A 27,871-nucleotide genomic window follows, 5' to 3' on the forward strand; every position below is an offset into this window, starting at 1 on the left:
TAAATGGATATCTTTTCAAATATGTGGACTGAACTAGCCTTGCTTCCCTGGAAGAAATCCACTTGATCATGGTATATAATTCTTTGTATATATTGCTGAATCATATGCACTAATAATTTAAGGATGCTTATGTCTATATTCATAAGGGATGTTTGTAGCTTTCTTTTTTAATTTTAATTTTTTTATTTATTGATTTTAGACGGGGAAGATGGGAGGGAGAGAGAGAGGGAGAGGAACATTGACGTGAGTGAGAAACATCAATTGGTTGCCTCTCACATGTGCCTCAACTATGGACCAGGCCCTCAACCCAGGCATATGCCCTAACCAGGCATAAAACGGGTGATCTTTTGCTTTGCATGATAATACTCAACCAACTGAGCCATGCCAGTCAGGGCTGTAGTTATTTTTTTTTTATAATGTCTGGTTTGTTATAGAAATACTAGCTTCATAAAATGAAATAGGAATGTCTGCTCCTCTTCTGTTTTCTGGAATAGATTGTTTAGAACTGATGCAATTCTTTAAATGCTTTGTAGAATTCTCCATTGAAGCCTTCTGGGCTTGGAGATTTCTTTTTCTGGGTGTTTTAAAATTATGAATTCAATATTCTTAATAGTTATAGAGCCATTTAAATTTTCTGTCTCATATTAGGTAATTGGTGATAATTTGTTTTTCAAGAAATTGGTCCATTTTATCTAGGTTGTGAAATTGCATACATAAATTTGTTCATAGCATTCCCTGTTATCCTCATGATATGTGTAGAGTCTGCGATGACATCCTCTGTTTTATTTCTGATATTGGTCATTTGTGTTTTCTCTCTTTTGTACTTTGCCTGGCTTGTGCTGATTGTTAATTTTTAATAACTCTCCAGAGAGCCAGCTCATTTTTAATTATTTTTTGTCTCTGTTGTTTTTCTGTTTAATTTTATTGATTTCTGTTTCTTCTTACTTTTTCTTTTGCTTGCTATGAGTTTGTGTTGCTGTTCTTTTTTTTTTTTTATGGGCTCTTGAGGTGGGAGCTTAGATTATTGATTTGAAACTTTTTTCTTACTTAATGTGCATTAATGTTATATGCTTCTCTTTTAGTCCTTTGTGTCTCCCAAATTTCATGGTGTATTTTTTATTTTAATTCAGGATTATATAACATTTTCTTGCCAATTTCCTAATATCTTTCTGTTTTTGATTTCTATTTTGATTCCATTGAGGTCAAAGGATACACTCTATGTGATTTTACTTCTTTAAATTTGTTATGTGTTTTTCTATGGTCCGGGATATGGTCTTATTGGTGTATATTTTGTGGGCACTTGAAAAGAATGTGCATTCTGCATCCCCTGGCTGGCATAGCTCAGTGGATTGAGTGCTGTGAACCAAGGTGTCACAGGTTCGATTCCCAGTCAGGGTACATGCCTGGGTTACAGACCATGACCCCCAGCAACCGCACATTGATGTTTTTCTCTCTATCTCTCTCTCTTTCTCCCTCCCTTCCCTCTCTAAAGATAAATAAATAAAATCTTTAAAAAAAAAGAATGTGCATTCTGCTGTTGTTAATGGAATGTTCTATAAATGTAGATCAATCATCCTGTTGATTGATGATTTAGTTCTATATCCCTGTTGCTTTCCTCTCTAGTTATTCTATCAATTGCTGAGAAAGGGATGTTAAAACCTCTCACCATAATTATGGATTTATTTATTTCCTCTTTCTGTTCCATCATTTTTTTTTCCTTCACATATTTAACAGCTTTGTTGTTTTTATACACATTAGGATTGCTGTATTTTGTTAGTGGATTGACCCTGTTGGTCCAAGATTTCTTCTTTTATTTTTTTTTGCTGTTTAGACATCTTTTTAGGGTAGGTGTGCTGCTAACAAATTCTCTTAGTTTTTCTTTATCTGAAAATGCTTTGATTTCCTCTTCATTTCTGAAGAACGTTTTCATTGCATATAGTATATGTGTTGATAGTTCTTTTCTTCCAACACTTGAAAAATGTTCTTCTACTTCCTTTGGCTTCCATGATTTATGATGAAAAACTCACTGTCATTTGAATTTGATTTTTTCCCCCCAGGTAATGTTTATCTTTTCTCTGCTTTCAATATTTTTTTTTCTTTTAGTGTTCAAAAGTTTGATTATGATATGTTTTGGAGTGATTTTCTTTAGGTTTGTTCTGTTTGGGGTTCACTTAACTTCTTGAATCTGTAGAATTATATCCTTTGCCAGATTTGGAAGATTTTTAACAATTACTTTTTTAACTGCCCTTTTTGGACTACTGTAGTGTCACAGGCTCTAAGGCTCTGTTCATTTTGGTTTTTTTAAAGTGTGTTTTTTTTCTGCTGTTCAGGTTGAGTAATTTCTGTTGTTTTATCTTCCAGTGTTCCCTCCATCCATTGAGTTTTTAAATTTCAGATATTGTGTTTCTTAGTTCTAAAATTTCCATCCGGTTCTTCTTTATAACTTCTATTTCTTTTTTTTTTCTTTTTTAAAGTTTATTTACTTATACTTAGAGAGAGGGGGGAAGAGAGAGAGAGAAGCATCGATGTGTGGTTGCCTCTTGCACGCCCCCACAGGGACTGAGTGGCATGTGCCCTGACTGGAATTGAACTGGAGACCTGTAGCTTCCATTTCTTTTGTGAGATCTTTTAATTTTTCATTTGTTTCAGGCATGTTTATAATTGCTCATTGAAGCGTGTGGTTTTGGACTAAAAACATTTGTCATACTGTTCTAGCATTGGATCATCTTGGTGTCAGCATCGCTTGATTGCCTTTTTCCATTCACGTTGAGTTCTTTGAGTTCTTTTTGGTTCTTGATATGCTGAGTGATTTTCAGTTAATCTGGACATTTTAGGTGTTATGTTCTGAGACTCTGGATTTTATCTAACACCTCAGTTTTAGTGAGTTTTTTCTGACACCTCTCTTCACAGAGATGGGGTGCTGCTGACTTGTTACTACAGGTGAGACCAGAAGTTCAGGTTCTTGATTTTGTCTTGTTGGCTTCTGAGGTGGGGTGGGGATATCACTTCCCACTAGGCCTCCACAGGATAAGCTTCTATTTGGGAGGGGTAAAATAAGAATGTCTCATTACTGCTCCCCACCTGTCTCACAGACATTGGGGTGGAGATGGGCATGGCCTAATTATGGATGGGTGGTTGTGAAAGTTCTGACTCACTGCCAGTCCTCCTCTGATACTACTGCAGCTCAACCAAAACCTGCAAGAGAAATTGAAGTAGAGAATTTTATTATTCACAGGTCCTGAAGCAGATACCTGGCACTCCTTGTGAGGCCACATGGAGTGGTCAAGGCAGGATGCAGGCAGAGAGAATGTCAGGACCTGGGGTACATGCCTTTATTAGGGCCTGTGGTTTGCTTCGGGGTTCTCAGGCTAAGGCTTGATTCGTCAGTTCAAACCAAAAGTTCAGGGTTCTGGTAAGTCCCATGGGGGTCTTATCTAAGGGGTACACAAGGGAAGGCTGTGGGAGGGGAAACTGTTGATCACAAAGGCTGTTTGGGAAATCATATAGGAACTTGTATGTCCTGGTGACACTGCTGGCTGCTATCTAGGGTATGTACTTACACGAGGAGGTGGGCAACTGTCAGTTTAAGGTCACTGTAGGTCGCTTGGCCAAGCAAAATAGATGTCCAGGTAGCAGTACAATAGAATTAGCTAAACTTTTGACACCACTGTGGAAGGGGAGAGGACTTGCTTTTACCCTCTGTGGAGGTGGAAGTGTAAGCTCCCGGTGGTCTCCACTGACCAGAAGTTCACAGACTCCCATTGCACAGACTCTGCCGTGGGGCACAAGGAGGAAGTCTGGAGCAATTCTGTCTTCCCTAACAACTCTGGCCAGTGAGCTGACCACAAACCTGAATGCCCTGTAGGGCAAGCTGGGGTTACTGCTCACTTAGTTAAAGTTGGGGACAGATTTTTATACCACCTTTTATAATTGGATAACTCAGAGGTAAAACTGCCCCTGAAGTGCACTTAAGATAATGAGTCAATTAACCCTCCAGGAAGCTTCCTTGGGTAGCCAAGGGCAGTTTTGGAAAGATTGCAACCATTGGTTTGGTAATTGGTTAACTGACAGGTTGCTTATGGTGTTTATGAAATACCTGCGGGTCTAAGATACAAATAACAGTGTTTTTGGGGAGGAAAGTTAATACTGGCTTCCACAAAAAAAATTACAGGCTTAGGGGTATACATGTGGTCCCTGGAAAGGTATTTCTTTACAGTTTACATTTGGGTCCTACGTGGTTCAGAGGGCAAAGGGCCTCCCGTGGGCCTCCCGTGTGACCTTTGGTCAGCTGGTAGGCATTAATTTTCACTTAAATTCACATCATATTTAGAACTTGGTTTTGGAGGGATTGCCTGAGGGCAGTCAGTCCAGTCTGTTTGTTTGTGCTACCAGCTAAGTGACATTTGTCCCATAGAATGCCTGTACAATGTCTGTAGAAATGGGGTAGAGAAGACAGCTAGGGGTATTGACAGGTGTTTTGCATGTGAGATACAGGAGCTAGGGCACATGTTTCTGATAGACTTGTAAGTAATGGGTATCATACTGTAGTCAGAGCCATCTGTCAGAGCTTGGCAGATTCAGGAGTCAGTTAAATTTAAGGTACTTAGAACAGTTTGAGGGAAACTCTCCATGGTGTTTTGCTTCATGAGGACTGCTCCAGGCGCAGTTCTGAAAGACAAAAATCATAAGTGAGTGATCTTCCCTACCCCTGTCATCTGAGTATGAGTTGTTCTTTCCCTAGATGCTGAGGTTATTTCTATCTCTCCACCTCCAGGAACATCTGTGTGACCCATTTCAGTAGCAACACTTTCACCAGTTTGGAGTTTCTGCACTCAGGGAAGGTCTAAGTTCTCCCAAAGGGCTTCTCACTGATGGAGTCAGATCCATCCAGGAAAATCTCCCTTTTGAGTAATTGAAGGTCGGTTGATTATGGACTTTAATTATATTAGCAAAGTGTATGCTGCCATCAACCTGGCCTCACTGACATGTCACAGAGCCACACTGCCTCCAATACCCAGAGTCCAACAATGTGCTAGGCTGCCTTTTTGGTTATGGGGTGCCGAGGAGCCAGTTAGTTGTTCCTTGATAGCTAAAGAGATTGGGCATTGTGAATCCACCCACACAATCCCAAGAAACTTTACTTGGCTAGTAGACCTCTGGATTCTGTTGGTGGAGGTGTGATAATAGCACAGACAGGGACTGTTGAGACAGAGGTTTCTGACTTGCCAATGAACAGAATGTCTTTTATATATAAGCTCTGTCCGGAAAGTATCCTTCCAGGTAATAAGAAAAATAGACATTTATCGAAGAAGGTACAAGATACGAGAATCATTGTACATAGGATAATGACACCTCAGTCCCCTTCAAAGTAGGCATCTTGGGGCCTCATACAGTTCTTCTAGCATTTCTTCCACTGTTTAAAACACTCTGCAAAATCCTTTGTTGGAATTGCCATCAGCTGCCCTGTCGTATTTTCCTCATCCTCACTGATGGTCTGAAATCTCTTCCCTTTCAAAGGTAATTTTAGTTTTTGGAAAAACCAGAAGTCTCAGGGCACCAAATCTGGGCTGTAGGGGGGCTGAGTCACCTGGATGACTTGATATTTTGCCAAAAATGTTGCATGAGGCATGGTGCATGAGCAGGCATGTTGTTGTGATGTAGCTGCCAATCTCTCATTGCATCTTTCCTGAAAGCCTTCTGAATCATCTGAACAGTTTCTGAAGAGGAATGTTTAAGCTCAACACAAAATTTGATACAGATTTGTTGCTTTATTTGCTCATTCATTTTGAATGCGATGGCCACGCAGTACACATGCTCACTCAATGGCATCTACTTGCTCCCACTGACTAGAATAGTAAAGGCATCATTGTTCACACATGTGTATGCCAGTCTACTCTCCTTGGCTGTCAGGTTACATCAATGTCATGCAAACAATTCTCATTATATTAATAATGGCTGAACTTTTTCCCAAGTTCAATAATGGCTGCCTTGTGGTGTAGCCAGTATAAAGGACCAAGTAGAATGTCCAAGGGGGACTGTATCAACCAGGGTTCAACTGGAGAAGCAGGAGCAGTAGGGACAAAATAGAATAACATAACACACATATCATACATGTTGTTGGCTTACTCCATCATGGGGACTAGCTAAGTAACCCAGAAGTCCAGAGGCAGGCAGACAGGAAGGGCTGCATATTCAGCCAAGAATATGAAGTGGATAGATCTTCATATTGAAAACTATGGACATCAGATGGTGGGGTCAATTCCACAAAATCCTGACCCACCCGTTGGACCTGTGACTCTTTCCAATGGGGGAGAATTCCCCTTGACAGTATGGACAGGGAAGTACAAGTATATATAACAAGCCATTTATACATTCACATGTAGAAACAACAATTCATTGAATTAGCCTCAAGGACCCCATCCACTAGGTCATGTTAGTTTCCCTCCCCCACTGGGAATCCTGTCCAAACCTATTAGCAGAATCTGAGTACCCTCTCCCCATGATGGGCCAGGTAGGGTGGTGACTTGGGTGCCTATATCCATAGAACCATAAAAGTTTGAATCCTTTCTCTCCCTGAAGTTCCCCAACATACTTGAATACATTCAGTCTTTCTTGGGGACAGGGAGACCTTGGTTGCCTAATCCTAATCCTTTTCCTTAAGGTTTTCTTAGAGGGTGACTGGAGGTATTGGGGGTGTGGAGGAGGAGGGTAGCTCTGTACCAGTAGGCAAGGCACACTTACTCCCTCATGGCTATTCACGGCTTAACTTAATTAACTTTTCAGTTACCCAGAGTTCTCCTAGAACCTCATTGCTGACATTTGTTTCAGCTCTGGGACTCCTTTACTCAACAGCTACAGACACAGTGCCTGCCACCTGGGGCTGTGGAGACTGAATAACCACCCAGACACCACTAGACAGCTTATTTCAATCTTCCCTTTTGCTGCATATCCTTTAAAGGTTAACTCTTACTCCCCCACAGCCACCACTTGGACAAGAACATTTGCTGCCAGGTCCCAGGGAATCTTCTTATTCCCCTAAGCCCATGGACCTTTGTCTTTTCTGTACCAGAAAGCCTTGTCTCTGCCAGCACCCCATCCTTGTCAACAAGAACTGTGAAGAGTCTAAGATTTTATTCTACTTGTAAGCTGACAAGCCAGCCTGTCAGTGAGTGTCCTGGATACTGCAGAGGACATGGGAGTTTGGGTCAGAAGAGACAAAAGGACTATATTACAGCCCAGCTGACAGCATGAGCTTCATGTTTATGTCAGTTCTCCTTGCCCTGTAAATTCCACAGGGGCAAACAGAGTGGCCCAGATGGGTTTTGTCACAGCCAAAAAACCCCAAGTTTAGGTAACCCCAATGTTGATTTTGGCAGAAGACATGGGACTCCTGGGTCAGAAACAAAGGACCATGTTACAGCCCAGCCAACAGCATGAACTCCCATGTTTGGGTTATCTCATCCTGCCCCAGACGTCCACAGCTGCAGAACCCTGAGTTTAGATAATCCAAGGAAACCTGCTCAACCTTAGCTCAGAGAGACATTATTTTTATTACACTGGACAGTAAACAAGTCTGCCTTCTGCTCTGTAGGGAGATAATATCTCCACCTTCCTATGTTACTTGCTATACACACATCCTTGAAAAGTTAGTTCAGAACTAAAGAAGCCAGCACCTCTGCTTATGAGACGTGCAGAAGTGTGAGAGACCCATGAATTGTCTACCAACACACCGGACAAGAATCAACATTCCCACTGATGATTGTGAGTCAAGAAAAAAGAATTTATATCTAAGAAAAGTGTGTGAAATATTCTTTCCAAGTGGCTAGTTAAGTCTCTATGCCTTTTGAATACTCAACTCTAAGTATTCTTACCTCCCTTGAGCAGAGAAAACAAATTACAATTTTGTGTGTTTGCTGCAAATGGAAGGTCAAAAAGGCAGGTCTGTGGAACTGTAGGTATTGATTTGTCATTGGGTGGTATACTCAAGGTGAACAGCAATCAATGGCTTATTACAGTTGTTTATGACCATTCAGGAAATGCTGCTGCTAATGCATTATCAGTAGTTCCAGCATAGAGAAGCATTTGTGAGCTATCAAATTTAGCTAATACTTATTTTGCATCTGTGCTATCTAAATACCAAAAATGTAAGGCTTTGTTTTAATTTTTTTAAGTTATACTGTATTGATTTTGTTTTTACAGTTGTCCCATTTTTTCTTCCTTTGTCCTCCTCCCCCCAGCATCTTCATTCCCCCAGGCAGTCCTCACACCATTGTTCGTGTCCATGGGTTGTATGTATGGGTTCTTTGGCTACTGCATTTCCTATACTGTACATTATATCCCCATGGCTATTCTTTAACTACCTATTTGTTCTCCTTAATCCCCTCACCTCTTCACTCAATCCCTTAAACTCCCTCCCATCTGGCACCATCAAAACACTCTCCATATCCATGATTCTGTCTTCTGTTCTTGTTTGCTTAGGTTGTTTTTTAGATTCAGTTGTTGATAGCTATGTATTTATTGCCATTTTATTGTTCATAGTTTTGGTCTTTTTAGTAATAAGATCCTCTAACATTTTATATAATGATGGTGTGGGTGTGGTGATGATGAACTTCTTTAGTTTTCTTGTCTGGGAGGTGCTTTCTTTATCTGCCCTTGGGTTCTAAATGGTATCTTTGCTGGCTAGAGCAATCTTGGCTGTAGGTCCCCGCTTTTCATGACTTTGAGTATTTCTTGCCAGTCTCTTCTTGACTGCAACATTTCTTTTGAGAAATCAGCTGACATGGAAGGCTTTATTTTTTAACCCATCTCAGAAATGGTTGAGGTTAAAGACTATAAAATCATTAATAAGTTAATACATTGAAAATGTCTTTCTCAGGAAGTTTGTGTTAGTAAAAGACGATTAAATGGAATTTTCTAATATAATAATGCTTTGAATTGAATTATACAACTGAACACTTGGGGGAAGAAAAGGCCAAGAAGTTTTCAAATGCTTGTTTTATCCTCACATGGTCCTAGTCTACAAATATATACTTAGTTTCATATTTTTAAAATTATGCTTTTGAAAAAAGTTAAGGCAATTTCCTGTTAACTTTTCATTTTTTGGTAATGGCCAGCTTTTGGTATTTTATTGTTACTGAGATAGAGTTTTAAAATACTTTTTAATTCCATGTATCTGTTTAAAAAAAAGTATGCCTTTGAAGTAGGCCAAAATAGATTAAAATGAAAGAAACATTGCACTTTTAGTTATTTGTAGTCTTAAAGGTGACTTGGTTATGATTTATCATTCTTAAGAGCTGCAGTTAAATTGAAATTTTATATAAAAATTATTTATTTGACAAAGGTAAGTTCTCTTTAAAAGGGGGATGTTTATTATTCACTTACTTAGCAGTCTGCTAGGTGCTTGTTATTTTTAAGGAGAGTAATAAATGGCATGTAGATTTTTTTCATCTCTTCCTCTGGCTTAAACATCTTTTTATTTCTGGTAAAATGACATATTTGGGTGTTATTTTGTAGTACATAGGGGATAATTTACTCAAAATCATTAAGGTGCAGTTTCAGAATCATTTGCATGTCCAGTGATTCTTGTCGCAGCAGAACTCTTCTTTTTCCCACTTTTTTATATCTGACCATCTGTCTGTGTTTTGCTTCCTCACATAAAAGAACAGTACACTATGTTTTTAGCTTCTTTTTATTGAATTGTTTCAAAAGAAAGGTGAATGGAATCTGCCCTGTAATTAGTTTCTAAACCTAGAGGGAAAAAAAATTAAGCATTTAGTGTGAGTAATATGGATATATATATATATATATATGTGGTTAGAACATTACTTCTTGTAAAGTTGTACTTTATTTATATGGGTAAGACAAACTTTAAAGCACACTTGATATCCTTAAATTTAGGGAGTAGATATACAACTTTATAGAATATTTTAGTTAAAATGATTCACTCTAGGAGCCTTAAAAATCAAGTCATATATACCACTTCTTGGAAACCTGCCACTTGCAGGGTAGCCCTGCATGCCTCTGCTGGGTTGGGGGTGGGTATAAAATCTTCCCCATGTTAACTGCCCAACTATTGAGTGCTTTTCTATGCTTAAAGCTGCTAATATGTGGCTCACTTTAGATTCCATTCTCTTACAAAAAGGTCAAGAGCATACTTTCTTAAGTACTGGAAGGCACATATACTTTTTTGTTTCTTTTTGGTAATATAGTCAATCCTCATTATTTGCAGATTCTGTATAAATTTGTCTACTCACTAACATTTATTTGTAATCCCAAAAGTAATACTTAGGGCCCTTTCTCAGTCATTCATGGACATGTGTAGAGGGGTGAAAAACATGAATCAATGAAGTCCACTTTTCCAGCTGAGGTCAAACAAAGAGACTTGCTGCCTTCTTCCAGCTCTCACACTAAACAGGTGTCTGGATTGTGCTCTGTTTAGTGTCATGCTTTTCGTGTTTTGATGCTTTTCTTTTATTGGGGGGGTGGTGCTTTGGCTGTTTTAGAATGACCCCAAGCACTGTGCTGAAGTGCTGACATGCTGTCTAATGTTTCTGAGTCCAAGAAGGATGTGTGTACCTTAACGAAGAAAATGTGTATTAGGTAAGCTTTTTTAAGGCTCAACTTATAATGTTCTTGGCTGTGAGTTCAATGTTAATGAACCAACAATACACGTTAAATTAGATGCCTTTAATCAGAAACACACGTAAAGCAAGGTTATGTTGACAGTGCAGTGAGAACCTAGGCCTGTATATATATGCCCAGAAGCCATAGTCAGTCTTCATTAATTCAGTGTTGGGGACTCCTTTATATAAAGTATATCCTCTGAGTAACCAGAACTGGTGGGCCTTTTGTTTTTCTTTTTTTAGCTGATAGAGATCAATCTAAAGTCAGCAATCAAGTATTTTGTGAGTATGCATGTTTTTTGTTTTTCACCTCCAGAGTTTGCCTCAGCTGGTTTACAGCCAGCTCCTCAGCTTGAACTTTGCTGTGGGGAGAAGAGCCAGCTTGGGAATGGGAGCAGCTGGGCTGCTGGGCGATCTGGCATTTGTCTTGGCTTTCCCTGACCATCCCATGCTGAATTTCCACCTTCCCTCTTCGTGCTGTTGGAGCCTAGGACATAAATACCAGTTCCTGCTGGCCTGTAATGACCAGGGGATTCTGGTCCAGGAAGGGGGGGTGCTGGGCCATGGCCCTTCTTGCCTCTGATGATGCAGTAGATACCTGTTAGGGACCTAGGAACTCCATGTTAGGGGATTCATTTGCAGTTTTATTTGTTTCTTTGTTTTTAAGTGTTGCTTTGCTTTGGGTATGACTTTTCCTTCATTACCCCAAACCAGCTGGGTAAGGTATGAGCCAGAACACATTTTTTTAGGTAGGGAGGTTTAAAGACCTTCTTAAGCCCTAGGCATTGTTACTTTTCAAATCCCTACCCTAAATCATATAAAATGTACCCATATCCTAAAGTAAATCTAGTATATATAATTATGACTAGAACTGAGTTGCTATTAAAATGTCATATGTGTAGATATTTAGTTAAATGTTAATTTTTAAAGTTTTTATATTCTAGAGCAGTAAGTACCCAGCCACCCCCCCCCCCCAAACATTTCATGGGCCCTGTTAAAGCTCATTGATCCTGTAGTGCAGGACAGATATGTCAGTGTGTCCTTAGGAAAGGGAGGAATTCGGGTTTTGCTCTGCCCTTCAGCTACTCTTTAATTCTCCAGGCCTTGACAGGGGCTTGGCTGGGCCTCATGCTGCACATGTTACTGTGTGTACAAAAATAAACCACACAGCTATCTTTCCCTGAAGGAACTTCCAAGCTATCCTCCTTAAACAGATGGCCTTACTATGTATGGCATGATCAGGTGCTGTGGGCAAATGGGGGCCTTCAAGCTGATTGAGACAGGGGTGGGGGTGAGGGCAAGGAGGAGCAAAGGTGTCCTGAAGCAGGTGGTCCCAGGCTGAGTTTTGAAGGATGCCTGTGTGGTCAAGTGAAGAGATGAGGGGCAGAGGAAGTTTGGAAAAAAAGTTGCGGGTAGGAAAATGTGGCAGAGACCTGGAAACAGCATGATGTGTGTGGGAAACTACAGGGTGTCATTGCTGCTGGAGTGATATTCAAAAGGTAGATTGTGGTGGTAACAAAACCATCCCAGAGGCAGGGAGGGGCTGTGTATGTGGGACTTTGTGCCATCTTAGACAAGTTTAGGCTTGTTCTGGGAAGGTGACCTGCTTCTGGTACCTCTGACTTCTGAAATGTGTTTTAGTATCCTTCAGTGAATATCAGTTGTATAAACAAGTTTCTGGCCTTCACTGTCCTTTACAGTATTTGCTAAGTTCTGTATTGTTTTCTTTTGTTTAGTTGCCTCTTTTTAAAAGAAATAGAGTTTAGTTTTACAAATAACTTTTTGTTGATGCATAGCACATCAGAAAAGTACAAATACAAGTGTACAGGGAAACAGCTTAATTATAGCCGTTCTGATAGGTGGAAATCATGATTTTTAAATATTACTGTTCTTTCAGTGCTTTTTAGCTGCAGTTCTATAAAAAGAACTTTCTGTCATCAGCTATTTGGTAACCTTGAAATACAATCTGTATAAGAAAGGCATAAAATATTTGATTATTTTTCTCATTTTGGAAAGCCAATTTTAGTAAAACAAGTAAGTGTACTTTCCATAGTCCTTAAGGAAAATTAGATAATGCTTTCTTTCACTTTCCATAGTCCTTAAGGAAAATTAGATAATGCTTTCTTTTCTTCTGGTAATATCTTCTATTGTTTAGTTACTGAGTATATATCACAACAAACTTCTGTTTTTTAATTTTTATTTTTTAATGTTTTATTGTTTATGCTGTTGTAGTTGTTCTGATTTCCCCCCCTTCACTCCCCTCCACCCACTGCACCATTCTTTCAATCAGTCCTCCATCCCTCCTCCCCTCTTACAGCTATCAGTCTATTCCATGATTCTGTGCCTCTGGTTCTATTTTGCTCATTAGTTTTTTTTTTCTTTAGATTCTTCTTGTATGATATTTGTCTTTCACCAACTGGCTTATTTCACTTAACATAATAGTCTCTAGTTCTATCCATGCTGTCACAAAAGGTAGGAATTCCTCTCCTCCCCATCCCCCCCCCCGCCCCCACTGTGTAGTATACCATCATGTAAATATACCGCAGTTTTTTAGTTCACTCATCTACCAATGGGCACTTAGGCTGTTTCCAAATCTTGGCTATTGTAAATAGTGCTGTTATGAACACTGGGTGCATAAATTCTTGTGAATTGGTGTTTCAGTATTCTTAGGGTATACTACCAGCAATGGAATCACTCTGTAAAAAGACAGTTCCATTTTTAATTTTTTGAGGAAATTTTATACTGTTTTCCACACTGGCTGCAGCAGTCTGCATTCCCACCAACAGTGCACTAGGGCTGCCTTTTCTCCACATCCTTGTCAGCACTTGTTTTTTGTTAATTTATTAATAATAGTCATTTTGGCAGGTGTGAGGTGATATCTCATTGTGGTTTTAATTTGCATCTCTCTGATGGCTAGTGATGTTGAGCATTTTTTCATATGTCTATTGACCATCTATATTTCTTTTTGTTGGAGAAGTGTCTATTCAGGTCCTTTGCCCATTTTAAAAATTAAATTGTATGTCTTCCTGGTGTTGAGTTGTATGAATTCTTTATATATTTTGGAGATTAAACTCTTATCTGATGTATCATTGGCAAATATGTTGTGCCATTCAGGCACAAATATGTTGTCCCTTTTCATTTGGCTGATTTTTTTTTTTTTGCTATGCAGAAGCTTTTTAATTTGGTGTAGTCCTATTTGTTTATTTTTTCCATTATTTTCCTTGGCCTAGCAGATATGTTGGTAAAAATGTTGGTACATGAAATATCTGAAATTTTACTGCCTATGTTTTCCACTAGCATTTTTATGGTGTCACAACTTATATTTTTTATCCATTTTGAGTTTATTTAATGTATGGTGTAAGTTGGTGATCTAGTTTCTCCTTCCTTCCTTCCTTCCTCTCCTTTTTCTCCTTTCTTTCTTCCTTTTCTCCATTTCCTCCATTTCCTTCCTTCCTTTCCTTCCTTTCCTTTTCTCCATTTCCTCCATTTCCTTCCTTCCTTTCCTTTTTTCTTTCCTTCTTTCCTTCCTTCCTTCCTTCCTTCCTGCCTTCCTTCCTTCCTCTCTCACTCCCTCCCTCCCTTCCTTTCTTTCCCTTTTTTTGTTCTTTCTTTTCTTTCGTCCTTCCTTCCTTTCTTCCTTCCTTCCTTCCTTCCAGTTCTCCCAACACCATTTGTTGAAGAGACTGTCTTTACTCCATTGTATGCTTGTGCCCCTTTGTCAAATATTAATTGACCATAAGAACATGAGTTTATTTCTGGGCTCTGTATTCCGTTCCATTGATGTGTCTGTTGTTATGCCAATACCAGACTGTTTTGATTACAGTGGCCTTGTAGTATAGTTTGATATTATGTATTATGATCCCTCCAACTTTGTTCTTCTTTCTCAAGATTGCTGAGGCTATTTGGGGTTTTTTTTGGTTCCATATAAATTTTTGGAGTATTTCTTTTAGATTTGTGAAATATGCCATTGGTATTTTAATAGGAATTGAGTTGAATCTGTACTACCCAATTTCTTTGGGTAGTATGGACATTTTAATGATAATTCTTCCAGTCTATGCACAGGGTATATACTTCTATTTATTTGTATCTTCCTTAATTTTTTTTCTTTAGTGTTATATAGTTTTCTGAGTATAGTTCTTTTATCTCCTTGGTTAAATTTATTCCTAGGTACTTTATTTTTATTTTTTTTGTTGCAATAGTAAATGGGATTGTTTTCTTAGTTTCTTTTTCTGATAGTTCATTGTTAGTGTGCAAAAATGCCATCAATTTCTGAATATTGTATCCTTTTACTCTGCCAAATTCACTTATTAGGTTGAGTAGTTTTTTTAGTAGAGCCTGTAGGGTTTTTTATGTACACTATCATGCCATCTGCAAACAATGACAGTTTTGCTTCCTCCTTTCCAATTTGGATGCCTTTTATTTCTTTTTCTTGCTTAATTGCTGTGGCTAGACTTCCAATACTATGTTGAATAGGAGTGGTGAAAGCATGCATCCTTGTCTTGTTTCTGATCTTAGTGGGAAAGCTCTAAGTTTTTGCCCATTGAGTATGATGTTGTCAGTTGGTTTCTCATATATGGCCTTTATTATGTTGAGATATGCTCCCTCTATTTCCACTTTGCTGAGTGTTTCTTTTTAATCATAAATGGGTGCTGGGTTTTATCAAATTCTTTTTCCACATCTATTCATATGTTCATGTCATTTTTGTTTTTCATTTTGTTTATGTGATGTATCACACTTATTGATTTGCAAATATTGTACTATCCTTGCATCCCTGGAATAAATCCCACTCGATCATGGTATATGATCTTTTTAATGTATTGCTGGATCTGGTTTGCTAGTATTATTTTGAGGATTTTAGCATCTATGTTCATCCGAGGTATTGGCCTTTATTTTCTTTCTTTGTTGTGTCTTTACTTGGTTTTAGCATTAAAATAATACTGGCTTCATAAAAGGAGTTTGGGAGTCTTCCTTCTTGAATTCTTTTTTGGAATAGTTTAAGAACAATAGGTGTTAGTTCTTTGAATGTTTGGTTAAATTTGTCTGTGAAGCCATCTGGTCTAGGGCTTTTGTGTGCTGGGAGTTTTTTGATTACTGCTTCAATTTTGCTAGTTATTATAAGTCTTTTCAGTCTTTCTGCTTCTTCCTGATTTAGTTTTGGAAGACTGTATATTTCTAGAAAAATGTCCATTTCACCCAGATTGTCCAATTTCTTGGCATATAATTGTTCATAGTAATTTCTAACAGTCCTTTATATCTGTGTGTTATCAGTTGTTACTTCCTCTTTCATTTCTGATTTTATTTATTTGAGCCCTCTCTTTCTTTTTTCTTGATTAGTTTGGTACAGGTTTGTCAGTTTTGTTTATCTTTTCAAAGAACCAGCTCCTAGATTCATTGATCCTGTGAATTGTTTATTTTTAGTCTCTATGTCTTTTAATTTTGCTCCAATAGCGATTATTTCCTTCTTTCTACTCACTCTGGGCTTTGTTTGTTTTTGTTCTTCTCGTTCTTTTAACTGTAGGGTTAGGTTGTTTATTTGAGGTTTTTCTGTGTTCTTTAGGTAGGTCGGTATTATTCTGAACTTCCCTCTCAGGACTGCTTTTGCCATCTCCCATAGGTTTTGGGTTGTTGTTTGTTCATTTTCATTTGCTTCCAGGTACTTTATGATTTTTTCCTTGATCATTATTAACCCATTCATTATTTAATAACATGTTATTCAGTCTCCATGTACTTGAATGTTTGAGTTTTTCCCTTGAGGTTGGTTTCTAGTTTCAAGCCATTGTAATCCAAGAAGATGCTTGATATGATATTCAATTTTCCTGAGTTTATTAAGGCTTGTTTTATGTCCTACCATGTAGTCTATTCTTTGAAAATGATTGATGTGCATTTGAGAAAAATGTATATTTTGGTTCTTTGGGGTGAAATGTTCTGTAAATATCAATTAAGTTTATTTGATCTATAGTGTCATTTAATGCCACTATATCCTTGTTGATGTTTTGTCTAGAACATCTATCTACCCATTGTTGACAATAGGGTGTTAAAAACCCCTGCAATGACTGTCAGTGGCTGTCTGTCTCTTTTTAAAGTCCTCCAAAATTTTCTTTATATATTTAGATTTCCTTACATTGGGGGCATATGTTTACAACAGTTATATCTTGTTGGACTACCCCCTTGAGTATCATGTAGTGACTTTCTTTTACTCTTGTTATGGCCTTTGTTTTGAAGTCCACTTTGCCTGATATAAGTATTGCTGCCCCAGCTTTTCTCTTAATGTCCATTTGCATGGAATATTTTTTTCATCTCTTTACTTTCAGTCTGTGTATATCTTTTGCTCTGAGGTGGGTCTCTTGTAGACAGCATATATGTAGGTTGTGTTTTCTTATCCATTCAACTACCCTATGTCTTTTGATTGGAGCATTTAATCCATTTACATTTAAGTTTGCTATGGATAAATACTTATTCATTTCCATTTTTTCTGTTTGTATCTGTATTCCTCCCTCTATTTCTTCTACTTAAAGCAGTACCTTTAGCTTCCTTTGAAATACTGGTTTGGTGGAGATGTACTCATTTAGCCTTTTTTTTTTAAATCTGAGTAGCTCTATATTTCACCTTCCATTTTATTATTTTTTAAATTATTTTATTGTTATTCAATTACAGTTGTCTGCATTTACTCCCACTTCTCCTCCCCCCAGCCAAACCCACCTCCCTGCCTTGGTTTTGTCCATGGGTCCTTTATAGTTATTCCTGAAAACCCTTCCCCCCATTATTTCTTCCCATCTCTACGCTGGTTACTGGCAGATTATTCTTAATTTCAATGTCTCTGGTTATATTTTACTTGCTTTTTTCTTTTGTTGTTTAGGTTCCTGTTAAAGGTGCGATCATATGGTATTTGTCCCTCTCCACCTGGCTTATTTTACTTAGCAGAATGCTCTCCAGTTCTATCCATGCTGTCTCAAAGGGTAGGAGCTCCTTCATTCTCTCTGCTGCATAATATTCCATTGTGTAAATGTACTGTAGTTTTTTGATACACTCATTTACTGATGGGCATATAGGTTGCTTCCAGTACTTGGCTATTGTAAATTGTGCTGCTATGAACATTGAGGTGCATAGGTTCTTTTGGATTGGTGTTTCAGAGTTCTTCGGGTAAAATCCCAGCAGTGGAATTGCTGGGTGAAAAGGCACTTCCATTTTTAGTTTTCTGAGGAAATTCCATACTGTTTTCCACAATGGCTGCACCAGCCTGTATTCCCACCAACAGTGCACTAGGGTTGCCTTTTTCCCACATCCTCTCCAACACTTGTTTGTTGATTTGTTTATAATGAGCATTCTGACCAGTGTGAAGTGGTGTATCATTGTGGTTTTAATTTACATTTCTCTGATGGCTAGTGATGCTGAGCATCTTTTCATATGCCTATGGGTCCTTTGTATGTCCTCCTTGGAGAAGTGTCTGTTTAGGTCATTTGCCCATTTTTTAAATTGGGTTGTTTGTCTTCCTGAAGTGGAGTCATGTGAGTTCTTTACATATTTTGGAGATCAAACCCTTGTCCAAGGTGTCATTGGCAAATATGTTTTCCCATATAGTTGGTACTCTTTTTCATTTTAATACTGTCTTCTTTAGCCATGCAGAAACTTTTTATTTTGGTGAGATCCCATGTGTTTATTCTTTCCTTTATGTTCTTTTTCTTTAGGGGACATATCAGTGAAGATGTTGCTGTGTGGAATGTCTGAGATTTTCCTGCCTATGTTCTCCTCTAGGACTTTTATGGTGTCATGACTTATATTTAAGTCTTTTGTCCACCTTGAATTTATTTTTGTGTATGGTATAAGTTGGTGATCGAGTTTCATATTTTTGCATGTAGCTGTCCAGATCTCCAAACACCAGTTTTTGAAGAGGCTATTTTTACTCCATTTTATGCTTCTTCCCCCTTTATCAAATATTAATTGATCATAGAGACTTGGGTTTATTTCTGGGCTTTCCGTTCTGTTCCATTGGTCTATGTGCCTGTTTTTATGCCAGTACCAGGCTGTGTTGCTTACAGTTGTCTTGTAATACAGTTTGATGTCATGTATTGTGATCCCTCCTACTTTCTTCTTCTTTCTCAAAATTGCTGCAGCTATTGGGGTTGTTTATGGTTCCATACAAATTTCTGAAATCTTTTTCCTGTATCTGTGAAATATATCATTGGTACTTTAATAGGTATTGCATTGAATCTATAAATCACTTTGGGTAGTATGACCATTTTGATGATGTTAATTCTTCTAATCTGTGAACATGGCACATGCTTCCATTCGTTTGTGTCCTTCTTAATTTCTTTCTTCAGTGTTGTGTAGTTTTCTGAGTAAACATCTTTTACTTCCTTGGTTAGGTTTATTCCTAGATAGTTCATTTTCCCTTGTTGCTATATCCAATGGGATGTTTTCCCTGGTTTCAGTTTCTGATATTTCATAGTTGGTGTACAAAAATGCCTTTGATTTCTGAATACTGACTTTGTATTCCACTGTTTTGCCAAATTCACTTATTAGATGGAGTGGTTTTTTGGTGGAGTCTATAGGATTTTCTATGTACACTATCCTGTCATCTGCAAACAATGACAGTTTTGCTTCCTCCTTTCCAATCTGGATGCCTTTTATTTCTTTTTCTTGCTTGATTGCTGTGGCTAGGACTTCCAATACTATGTTGAATAGGAGTGGTGAAAGCATTCATTCATCCTTGTCTTGTTCCTGATCTTAGCGGGAAATCTCTAAGTTTTGCTTATTGAGTATGATGTTGGCTGTAGGTCTCTCATATAGTCTCTCATATACGGCCTTTATTATGTTGAGGAGTGCTCCCTCTATTCCCACTTTGCTAAGTGTTTTTATCATAAATGGGTACTGTACCTTATCAAATGCTTTTTCAACATCTATTGATATGATCATATCATTTTTGCTTTTCATTTTGTGTGATGTATTACATTTATTGATTTGCAAATATTGTACCATCCTTACATCCCTGGGATAAATCCTACTTGATCATGGTATATGATCTTTTTAATGTATTGTTGGATGTGATTTGCCATTATTTTGTTGAGGATTTGGGTGCCTATGTTCATCAGCAGTATTGGCCTGAAGTTTTCTTTCTTTGTTGTGTCTTTATCTGGTTTTGGGATTAGGATAATGCTGGCTTTATAAAAAGAGTTTCGGAGTCTTCCATCTTCTTGGATTTTTTTGAATAATCTGTGAAGGATAGGGGTTAGTTCATCCTGAATGCTTTGTAAAATTTTTCTGTGAAGCCATCTGGTCCAGAGCTTTTGTGTGTTGGGAGTTTTTTGATTACTGCTTCAATTTCATCAGCTGTTATTGGTCTGTTCAGGCTTTCTGCTTCTTCTTCATGAAGTTTTGGAATATTATATTTTTGTAGAAATTTGTCCATTTCAGCTAGGTTTTCAAATTTCTTCACATACAGTTCTTCATAGTCAATTCTTATAATACTTTGTGTTTCTGTGGTATCAGCTGTAATCTCTTCTCTTTCATTTCTCATTGTGCTTATTTGTGTCCTCTCTCTTTTTTTCTTGATGAATCTGCTTAAAGGCTTATCGATTTTGTTTATCTTTTCAAAGAACCAGCTCCTGGATTCTGTGATCCTTAGAATTATGCTTTTAGTCTCTATGTCATTTAATTCTGCTCTGATCTTGGTCATTTCCTTCCTTCTATTTGCTCTGGGCTGTCTTTGTTGTTGTTCCTCAAGTTCTTGTAGGTGTAGGGTTAGGTTGTTTATTTATTTGAAATGTTTCTGTCTTTTTTAGGTAGGCCTGTATTGCTATGAATTTCCCTCCCAGGACTGCCTCTGGTGTGTCCCACAAGTTTTGGATTGTTGTGAGTTCATTTTCATGTCTTTTCAGAAACTTTTTGATTTCTTCATCCATTCATTGTTTAACAGCATGCTATTCAATCTCCATGAATTTAAGTGTTTCGGGTTTTTTTCCTTGAGGTTGGTTTCTAGTTTTAGTCCCTTGTGTTTGGAGAAAATGCTTGGTATGATTTCAATTTTCTTGAATTTGTTGAGGCTTGTTTTGTGTCCTATCATGTGGTCTGTCTTTGAAAATGTTCCATGTGCATTTGAAAAAAGTGTATTTTGTTTCTTTGGGATGAAAGACTATATAAGTTAAGTCCATTTGATCTAGGGCATTGTTCAATGTCACAATATTTGTTGATGTTTTGTTTGGCAGATCTATACATGTTTGACATTGGGATATTAAAATCCCCTACAATAATTGTGTTGCTGTCAATATCTCTGTTGAAGTCCTCCAAGATTTTCTTTATGTATTTGGGTGCTCCTGTGTTGGGTATGTATATATTTACAATGTTAATGTTTTCTTGGTGGATTCTTCCCTTGAGTATTATGAAGTGACCTTCTGGGTCTCTTTTTATGGCTCTTTTTTTGAAGTCTATTTTGTCTGATATGAGTATTGCCATCCTGGCTTTTTTTTTACTGACCCTTTGCTTGGAATATTTGTTTCCAGCCCTTCACTTTCAGTCTGTGTAGATCTTTTGTTCTGAGGTGGGTCTCTTATAGGCAGCATATGTGTGGGTCATGGTTTCTTATCCATTCAGCTATTCTATGTCTTTTGATGGGAGCATTTAATCCATTTATGTTTAAGGTTATTATTGATAGGTACTTATCCATTGCCATTTTTTCATACCTGAAAAAATGTGTTCCTCTCTCATTCTTTTTCTTACTGTTCTTAAAGCAGACCCTTTAGCATTTCTTGTAAAGCTTGTTTGGAGGAGGTGTATTCTTTCAGCCTTGTTTTGTCTGGGAAACTCCTTATTTGGCCTTCCCTTTTTAATTGAGAGCCTTTCTGGATACAGTAGTCTTGGTTGCAGGCCTTTGTTTTTCATTACTTGGAATATTTCTTGCCATTCTCTTCTGTACTGGAGCATCTCCATTGAGAAGTCAGCTGCTAACCTTATCAGGGCTCCCTTGTATGTTACTTCCTGTTTCTCCCTTGCTGCCTTCAAGATTCTCTCTTTGTCTTGAAATTTTGCCATTTTAATTATGATATGTCTTGAAGTGGGCCTGTTTGGGTTCCTCTTGATTGGGACTCTCTTTGTTTCCTGGATTTGTGTGACTTTTTCATCAAATTAGGGAAGTTTTCCATCATTACTTTTTTTTTAAGATTTTATTTATTTATTTTTAGAGAGGAAAGGGAGGGAGAGAGAGAGAGAGAGAGAGAAACATCAATGTGTGGTTGCTGGGGGTTATGGCCTGCAACCCAGGCATGTACCCTGGCTGGGAATCAAACCTGAGACACTTTGGTTCACAGCCCGTGCTCAATCCACTGAGCTATGCCAGCCAGGGGCCATCATTACTTTTAAACACATTTTCTATGCCTTGCTCTTCTTCTTCTCCTACTGGTATCTCTATTATATGGATATTATTATATTTCATGTTGTCCTGAATTTCCCTTAAACCCTCTTTATTCTTTCTGAGTCTCTTTTCCTTTTCTTGCTCTTTCTGGGTGTTTTTTCTACCTTTTCCTCCAGCTTGGTGATCCAGTCCTCTGCTTCATCTAGCCTGCTTTTGATCCCTTCTACTGTGTTTTTCAATTCAGAAATTGTATTCTTCACTTTCTCTTGGCCCTTGTTGATAGTTTCTGTTTCCCTTTTCATGTTGATATTGTTTGCAGTGAGTTCATTGTAGTTTCCCCGTAGTTTCTGGAAATTCTCTGTGAGTTCATTGGGCTTCCTGATCAACATTGCTTTGAACTCAGTATCTGATAGTTGAGTTGCTTCTATTTCTTTTAGCAGTCTTTCTGAGGCTTCCTCCTTTCCTTTCATTTAGGGGTTGTTTCTTTGTCTTCCCATTGTTTGTGAGACTCTTCTTGTTAGCCTCTGCTTCTTAAATTGATCTGTTCTGACTCCCTGGGTTTATGGTGTGAACTTCCATGGTAGAGCTGTGAGATTCAGTAGTGAAGTCTCCTTTATCTCCTGAGCTTGCTGGTCTTGGGCTGTAATTTATGTTGGCTCTCTGTATTCTTCAGGTTTTGATTCCTGTTGGGTCTTTCTTTGGTGGGTGCTTCCCTCCAGCTGGTTAACTGAGGTTCACTTTGTGTCTTGTATTCTGTTGTGTGGGTGTGGACAGGTTGTGCTGAAGCTCGTTCTTCTGTCTGTGTGAGGTTTTGAGGCTTCTCTCTTGCTATTGTTCAGTTGTGTGTTCTGGGTAATTGCTGTACCATTTAGTTGTAATTCCAGATCGGTCCAGGGTGGAGGTTAGTGTGGCTTCCATTTACTCCTTCACCTTCTTCCGTTATTATCTGTTGGTGGGTTTCCTGTTGCAGCAGGTATACTGGTATTCACAGCTCCCACCTACTCTTTTATGTGATCAGTTGGAGGGGGAAGGCAAAATGGATTAAGACAGTGAGAATGTGTTCTATAGTATTTAAAACACTGACCCGTAGAGAAGAGATAGGAGATCCTTTGGCTATGTAGAGTGTTAACAGTGATATTTCACCCAATTAGCCACTTTTTAAGAAGGGTAGAAAAAGATAATACTCATGTTGGGCGGGCAGTGGCGGGGAGGACTGTGAGTTGGATCTAGAAAGCAGTGAGCTTGAGGGAGGTCAGATTACGAGATATAGTGAGTAACAGATAGAAAACAGGTGTAGTGTGTGAGAGAATAGAATTAACCACAACAGTGATAAAGTTGCACAAATAGTGAAGGGAGCTAAGATCTCGGAGGGGTGCTGTGTAGTATTTTCAATTGTATGGAACAGCAATTAGTTACAATTGTAATGGAGTAACAATCACATGACATTATCTATATGATCTGAGTAACAAGAGTGGGAAGTACACAACCTAGAATAGTATGCTATTGGAATACAAGTGAAGTGAAAGAAGGAAAATTAAAAGTACAGTATGAAAGAGAGAACAAGGAAAACCCATCAAACAATGCAATTTAACATCCAAGCGAAGACTAAACAGAAAGAAGAGAAATTAAAAAATACTAATAAAATAAAAGATGTAAAAATAATGAAAAAAATAATACATATATACAAAAACTTGCGAGTTCTCTGGAATAGCAAAGTGAAATTTGTCTCACTGTCTCAGTTGTTGGGATGACCCATCTTTGGATCTAACTCTGGTCTTTTCACAGCTCCGGGTTTTATTGTCCCACTTGTAGGAATAAAAATAAAAAAAAAGAAAGGAAGAAGGAGTAAAAAAAAAAAAAAAAAAAAAAAAAAAAAGGAAGAAGGAATAAAAAAAAAAAAAAAAAAAAAAAAAGAAGCCTCCTACTGGCTTAATACAAGCCAGGCCAGTTCTACGAAGCCAGTTCTGCTGGTCTTCCTGGCTACAGCAGGGTGAGGGGGTATTGGTTTTGTTTTTCTCCCTTCTTGTGGTTTTTCGGGGATGGGGGTCAGTTCTGAACTGCACTTGTTGTAGTTGCCCAGCTTCCAGTCCAGTTCTTTAGTTTGCTGCTTGGCCTGCACTGTACCCTTCTTTGCCCAGCTTACACTTTCAGTCCATCAGTTGTGCTGTCCTTGAGTTACTCCAGTTAGGGGCAATTCACACACCACCTTCTCGCTCTTTGCTGTCCTAGATGCTAGGGACTTTCAAAGTCTCTTCTGGGTAGTTTGGCTTCCCACTGAGTTAAGTCTTTCTGGGGATTGCTAATTCTCTGAGCCCTGCTGCTGTCCTCTGTGCGAGCATCTCTGCCTTCCTCTTAGCAAGCCAGTGGGCCCCTGTGGGGGCGCTACAGTGGCTACCCTGGCTGACGCAGGTGGGCCTCTGCTACTGCGACTGAGCAATGGGGTTGGGCGCACAGTGCCTCTTGCGGTGGGGTCAGGTGCTCGCTCTGCCCCCTGAGCTGTGGGCGTGATCTCTGGGCCTCTGCTGCTGGGGCAGGGTGGGCAGCTGCTGAGCTGCAGGGTTGGGCACACTCTGTCCTTGGGGCTTCAGGTGTGAGCTGCAGCAGCAGTTGGGGTGGTGGGGTCTGGGGTGTTCCATCCTGGGGTCTGCTGCTGTGAGTGCTCAGCCTCCACTGCTGGGGTGGGAGCGCAGTCGCAGGGCAGTGGTGTCCGGCTTGCACTGGCTTCTGCTGCTGCAGTGGCGTGAGGGGTGGCTGGGTCCGTCATGCACCACTGGGTTCATGGGTGTGGTTGGTTGCCCCGCATCTCTGTGGCTGGGGGTAGGGGTGCAGCCGAGGTCATGGCAGCAGAGGTGGGCCCATGCTGAGGCTGTGGCCCAGGCTGTGGAGGCTGCTCGAGCCAGGGGTGGCAGGGGTGACTGCTGCGGGAGAATTCCCTAAACAGCCACCAAATGCCTCTTTTTTTTTCTTTTTCAAAATTTCCTCCTATTCAAGTCTGCCTTCCAAACCAGTGCCTGGCTTCTCGCACAGCCCAACTCTCCAAGCAGCCTGAGGACTATCCGGGTCAGGGTCTGTTATGGCTCAACTCTTCTCAGTTGGCCTCCACAGTCTCAGTGGGTGCACACTGCCCCTGTGTGTTTGCCACTTCGTCCTTATTACCCCCAGCAACCTCAAGCATCCAGGTCCATCCTGGTGCTGCTGAAACCTCCTTGTTTGGCAGGGGAGGGAGCCATTGACCTGGCTCTCTCCTGAGAATCCTGTGGTAGACCCAGCAGGCGCTGGGCCTAGGGCTGCAGCTTCTCTGGTCCCCATGCTGGTCCCAGGGACCTTATTGTCTCAAAGCACTCTGCTTACTGTCTGATTTTTCAATGTCTTCTACAGTTTTGGCTTCCAATCTTCATATATGCTGAGATATCATTGGCTGTTCACTCTGTTCCTCTGAAGATCGTCTAGGTGTTCTACCCATGTACAAGGGGAAGTGGACTCTGCTCGCACCGATCTCGTGGCCTACTTCACACTTTCCATTTTAAAAGAAAGCCTTCCAGGATACAGTAGTCTTGGTTGCAGGTCCTTGCTTTTCATTATTTGGAACATTTCATGCCAATCCTTTCTTGCTTGTGTCTGTTTAGAAATCAGCTGATAGCCTTATTGGAGCTCCTGTGTATGTTACTAGCTGTTTCTCCCTTGCTGCTTTTAAGATTCTTTCTTTGTATTCAAATGTTACCATTTTAATTGTGATGTGTTTTGGATTGGGCCTTTTTGGATTTATCTTGATTGGATCTGTCTGTGCTTCCTGAACTTGTGTTACTTTTTCCTTCACCAAGATAGGGATGTTTTCTGTTATTATTTCTTTAAACAGATATTCTGTTCCTTCCTTCCTTCCTTTTCCTTCTGGTATACCCATGATGCGAATATTATTGTGCTTCTTATTGTCCCAAAGCTCCCTTAAACTATCTTTGTTCTTTTTTTAAATATATTTTATTGATTATGCTATTACAGTTGTCCCATCTCCCCCCTTCACTCCCCTCCACCCTGTACACCCTCTCCGACCCACATTCCGCCCCTTTAGTTCATGTCCATGTGTCATACTTATAAGTTCCTTAGCTTCTACATTAGCTTCTCATACTATTCTTACCCTCCCCCTGTCTGTTTTCAACCTACAATCTATGCTACTTATTCTGTGTTCCTTTTCTCCTTCTCTCCTCCTCCCACTCCCCTGTTGCTAACCCTCCATGTGATCTCCCTTTCTGTGGTTCTGTTCCTGTTCTAGTTGTTTGCTTAGTTTCTTTTGGTTTTGCTTTAGGTGTGGTTGTTAATAAACTATACATGTTTTTTCTTTATCTTCTTTTCTTAGATAAATCCCTTTAACATTTTATAAATAAGGACTTGGTGATGATGAACTCCTTTAACTTGACCTTATCTGAGAGGCACTTTATCTGCCCTTCCATTCTAAATGAAAGCTTTGCTGGATAGAGTAGTCTGGGATATAGGTCCTTGTCTTTCATGACTTGGAATACTTCTTTCCAGCCCCTTCTTGCCTGTAAGGTCTCTTTTGAGAAATCAGCTGACAGTCTGATGGGAACTCCTTTGTAGGTGACTGTCCCCTTATCTCTTGCTGCTTCTAGGATTCTCTCTTTTGTTTTCACCTTGGCTAATGTAATTCTGATGTGCCTTGGTATGTTTCTTCTTGGGTCCAACTTCTTTGGGACTCTCTGAGCTTCCTGGACTTCCTGGAAATCTATTTCCTTTGTCAGAATGGGGAAGTTCTCCTTTATTATTTGTTCAAATACATTTTCAATCTGTTGCACTTCCTCTTCTTCTTCTGGTACCCCTATGATTCAGATGTTGGAATGTTTAAAGATGTCCTGGAGGTTCCTAAGCTTCTCATTTTTTTGAATTCTTATTTCTCAATTCCTTCCTGTTTGATTGTTTCTTTCTTCCTTCTGGTCCATTCTATTGTTTTGAGTCCCAGTTTCCTTCCAATCACTGTTGGTTACCTGTGCATTTTCCTTCATTTCTTTAATCATAACCTGCGTTTGTTCATCTAATTTGCGACCAAAATCAACCAATTCTGTGAGCTTCCTGATCATCAGTGTTTTGAACTGTGCATCTGATAGGTTAGCTATCTCTTGATCACTCAAAAGGATGAGTTCTGGGGCACTGATTTGTTCTTCTGTTTGATCCATCTCTCTCTCCTTTCTTTTTTGGTCTGGTTGCTCCTGTTACCTTGAGGTGTGGAGCCTTAGGTGTTCACCAGGGCTGGGCACCCCAGTCCCTCGATTGTGATGTCGTATGTTGGGGTAGGGTTGAGAGGGAACAATGATGGTAGCTCTGTTCTCTGTGGGACCTCAGTCCCTTCTCTGGGTTCCTGGGCTGTGTGCTCTGCCCTGCTCCACAATCGTCACTTCACTGGGTCTTCCGCTGCCGCTTGCGTACTCAGGGTCCACCCACTGTGATCTTGCGCGCCCCAGATGCCTTATGTGCCCCCCGGATGCCTTATGCGCTCAACTCTGCTCTCAGCGCTGCAACCCGCTTCTGTGTGCTCGTCTCCGCCCCTTCTTCTGGTCTAGATGAACGGGTCTATTTCAGCCTCTTGGCTGTCCAACTTCCATTCAGATAAATTTTCTGTCAGTTCTGGATGTTATTCTGCCTCTAAATTGTTGTTGTTCCAATCTTGGTTGTGCGTGGAAGTACGGTGCGCCCACCTATGCCTCCATCTTGGCGGAAGTCCTATCTTTGTTCTTTTAAAGTCCTTCTTTTGTTTTGTTGCTCTGTGTGTTTTTTTTCTACCTTGTCTTCCAACTCGCTGATTCATTTCTTTCCTTCATAGTCTGCTTTTAATTTTTTCTAGGGTATCTTCATTTCAGATATGGTATTCTTCATTTCTACCTGCTTCTTATTCATAGTT

General features: G+C 39.4%; 1 protein-coding gene across 9 annotated transcripts in view; it reads left to right on the forward strand.

Moving 5' to 3' along the window:
• Positions 1-27,871, forward strand: part of C4H2orf76 (chromosome 4 C2orf76 homolog) — a 97,577-nt gene that overhangs the window by 13,781 nt on the left and 55,925 nt on the right. For 3 of the 9 annotated variants that reach the window (XM_036023625.1, XM_036023621.1, XM_036023622.1), the window contains one exon: positions 10,866-10,904. The exons of the other annotated variants lie outside the window; for them this stretch is intronic. The gene's annotated coding sequence lies outside the window, so the exon portion shown is untranslated. The remainder of the gene's footprint in view (positions 1-10,865; positions 10,905-27,871) is intronic. 9 annotated transcript variants of the gene reach the window in all.

The sequence above is a fragment of the Phyllostomus discolor genome, chromosome 4 (genome assembly GCF_004126475.2).
Source record: "Phyllostomus discolor isolate MPI-MPIP mPhyDis1 chromosome 4, mPhyDis1.pri.v3, whole genome shotgun sequence".
In the NCBI taxonomy this organism is placed as follows: domain Eukaryota; kingdom Metazoa; phylum Chordata; class Mammalia; order Chiroptera; family Phyllostomidae; genus Phyllostomus; species Phyllostomus discolor.